We start from the raw sequence: 3,451 nt of genomic DNA, 5'->3' as shown, positions 1-3,451 counted from the left end.
TATTAATTCATATTTTATTATAAAATATGAACTAATATTTATAAGAGGTACGAAGATCATTAAAAAATTTTATCACCTCGAGAATATTAGAAGGTTCCAATTTTTGTCACGGAAGTTTTTTAAATAATTATTTAATAAAAAAAAAGAAAAAAGAAAATAATATAAAAATAATTTTGTGGAACACATGAAAACTCAAACTTGTATTATAGGTGTCAACACCCAAAACTCTTACTAGCGTGCCACACTCAAATATGTGTTTAATTTTCTTTTTAAATAACAAAATTTTATTTGTGAACTTTGTTTAAAAAAAAAAGAAAAAAACCATAAATGGAATTTTTTTTATATTTTTTTATTTTATTTTGGGTTTGAAATTTTTTTACTTATTTATGTATATAACCCACTTATTTATAAAATTTCTTATTCAAATGAGTAAAACTTATTTAAAAAAAAACTATTTGAGATTTATTGAAAAAAATTTACTTTGAATCTTTTATTCACGTTTCTAAAACCTCATTTTTAAACTTTCCTTTGAAATAAAACTTTCACCTTTAAACTTAGTTTTTACTAAATCAAAAAAATATCAAATAAAAATTGAAACCGAAATCTTTTATTCGTTTTCTTAAAACTTATTTAACACCTCATTTTAAAGATTTTTTTTGCTTTTTAAAAAACTTAGGTTTATTTTACTTGTATTTAAATAAAAAGTTTAAAACTTAAATAAAAAATCCTTTTAAAACCTCTTTTATTTATCTTCAACATAATTAAACCTTAATAATGATTTCCATTCTAAAAAAATGAAAACAAAATTAAAAAAACATGGGTTTCTTTTTATCAAAAAAAAAACATTTAAAACAATAATCCGTTTCCAAACATGATTAAAACCTTATTAATGACTTCGCTATTTTAAAAAGTAAATAAAAATTTTGTTTCCTTTTCGCCAATAAAAAAAAACCAAACATTTAAAACTCCAATCCATTTTTCATTCATAATTAATCTTTTTTCTCCCAAAACGTTTTTCTTAGAAAAAAAATGTTCTCTCTCCACACTTTACCTTGTTTAAAAAAATACAAGCTTTCTTCCTTTTTATTTTAAAATAAATAAAAAACAAAAACAAAAACAAACCCACTGGAATCTTCCTAACATAGAAAGTCGTGGAGAATGTTGGGTCGTTCATTGCCGTTTGTTGTGCTGCCGTAAGTCGTGGACGTGCCGCGCTGGAAGTCGTGGATCAGTCAACAGAAGTAGGTTGTCGGATCTGCCGCAGTTCGTCGAGAGTTGCTGGAGGACATCGATCTGATGCCGTCGGGTCTTGGAGGTCGTCGGGATCTACAGTTGTCATGGGGCCGTGAAGAAGGTGTCCTGCCGGAGGCCCAAAGATCGTGGGTTACAGCAGGTCATCAATGTTGTCGTGGGTCTGCTCCGCTCGTCGTGCGCCGCCACGAGGGAACGCAGCAGAGAAACTGGTACTTGCAAATCTGGGTCATTGCGGATCGCCGGAGTCATGGAGAATGTTGGGTCGTTCGCTGGAGATGAATACACAGGGTGGCTGCTGGAATCAAGGAAAGGAATGAGAGGGAAGAAGATGAAGGAAAAGAGGGGTTGAAGAGAGAAAGAGAAAGGAAGGAGAAAAGAAAAAGGAAAAGGAAAAATTAATTGGTGTTTAGAGGGGAGAATGGGGCTTTCCTTGACAATCAAAACTTGAATCTACAGGCTTTTTCTCATCTGTGTTCTTTGTTCCCATTACTGTGCAGAAGCTCTCCTTTAAATACTAGAGAAGGTAACGGTAACAAAGGGAAGGTCAAAAAAGTAAAGAGAAAAAAATGGGGGGAAGGTGAAGGAGAGAAGGTCACTTGTGAACTTTGACAAAGAGGAAAAAAATCAAAGGAAAAACCATTTCTTAAATATCTAAATAAAAACCTAACTTAAAAAGAAATACCAATAATAAAAAAACAAAAACAAAATATATATTTAAATTTAATTTAATTAAAAATTTACCTTAAAACTAATGTTACTTTTTTAACCAAAACCAATTACATTAAAACCTTATGTTATTTTTAACCAAACAATTAAATAAAACTTAATAAAATACATAATAATTTTTTTTTCAAGAAAAGAGAGTCGGATCAAATACGGTGTCTACATAGTCGAGATGTGATTTTTAATGAAGAGGAATTTTGGAACTAGGATGAAGCTTGTGGAGGTGAAAATACATTTCATGTTAACATAGATGAATATGGAGGTGTTCAAGACTTATGCAAGCAGGGATTCAGGTAGTTGCACTATCTTCATCTTCATCGCCATTTTCTACTAGTGATAAAGAAACCTCACTAGGGAGAATGAGAAATATTCAAGAATTTTGTAATACTACTAGCAGAATTGATGATTTTACTAATTTTGCATTATTTCTCGGTATTGATCTTTTAAATTTTGATGAGGCATTTAAAAATGAAAGATGGAAAATTGCAATGGTTCAATAAATTGATGTCATGAAAAGAAATGAAACATAGAGTTTTTGCAGCTTCCTATAAATAAACAAGCTCTTGGAGTGAAATTGGTGTCTAGATCAAAGATGAAGTCAAATGGTGAAATTGAAAAATACAAGGCAACACATGTTGTAAAAGGTTACGAGCAAAAGTATGGAGTGGATTATAAAGAGATATTTGCTCTTGTGACTAGAATTGAGACCATTCAATTGATTTTTGTCTTCAACTGCTCAAAATGTGATACAAAATTGAGTAATCATGGGGGCACGAGAAAAGTTTACAAGAAGAGCCTGCTCAAATAAGCTCAAATGAAACTTGTACTCAAAGTCATGAATTGAGATCAACCTAAGTTGAATCCAATCATGAGCTAATCATTATGCCACAAGGTCGAATCACAAGAGTTAAAGTTAAAAGACTATAAGAAGGATTGAATGGCCACTTCCAAGCTAAGGTGTTCATATTTGGTGAAGAGTTGCATTCGTTCAAGTTTGAAAAGACATTTTGTCATCCAAAAAACTTCATGAATCTAAAATTCCAGATTCATCCACATATTTAATCTATTATGTATTTTTCAAACCATATATTTTGCATTTAAAATGGTTCATTAATAGATTTGAAGGGATGGTGCTGTATTTGGACTATTTAGGCCAAGGGTTGTGTTTTTCCATTGTGTCTTTTCAATTACTTTAAATAGGGATGTACATTTGCATTCCAAACATAACATTTTGATGAATGAAATTTCAGATTGAGTTTGATCTCCCTCAAGCTTTAAGCTTTAGAACTTTCAATCTAGCTTGATCAATTAGGTTGTGGAAAGTTCGAAATCTTGAATATAGGAACACGTTCTCGTTTATTCTTGATCTTTGATCATATCTTTCCAAGCATAAATCTGTTTAACTTTCTTGGAGTTAGTTTATCATCTAGTATTAGGGTTACTCTTATTATTGTTGTGGGGGTTCACCTTGAAT

The sequence above is a fragment of the Momordica charantia genome, unplaced genomic scaffold, assembly GCF_013281855.1.
Source record: "Momordica charantia cultivar OHB3-1 unplaced genomic scaffold, Mcharantia_2.0 BLBB01000162.1, whole genome shotgun sequence".
Taxonomy (NCBI): domain Eukaryota; kingdom Viridiplantae; phylum Streptophyta; class Magnoliopsida; order Cucurbitales; family Cucurbitaceae; genus Momordica; species Momordica charantia.
The sequence above is the reverse complement of the archived record's forward strand: the minus strand, read 5'-3'. Positions refer to the sequence as shown.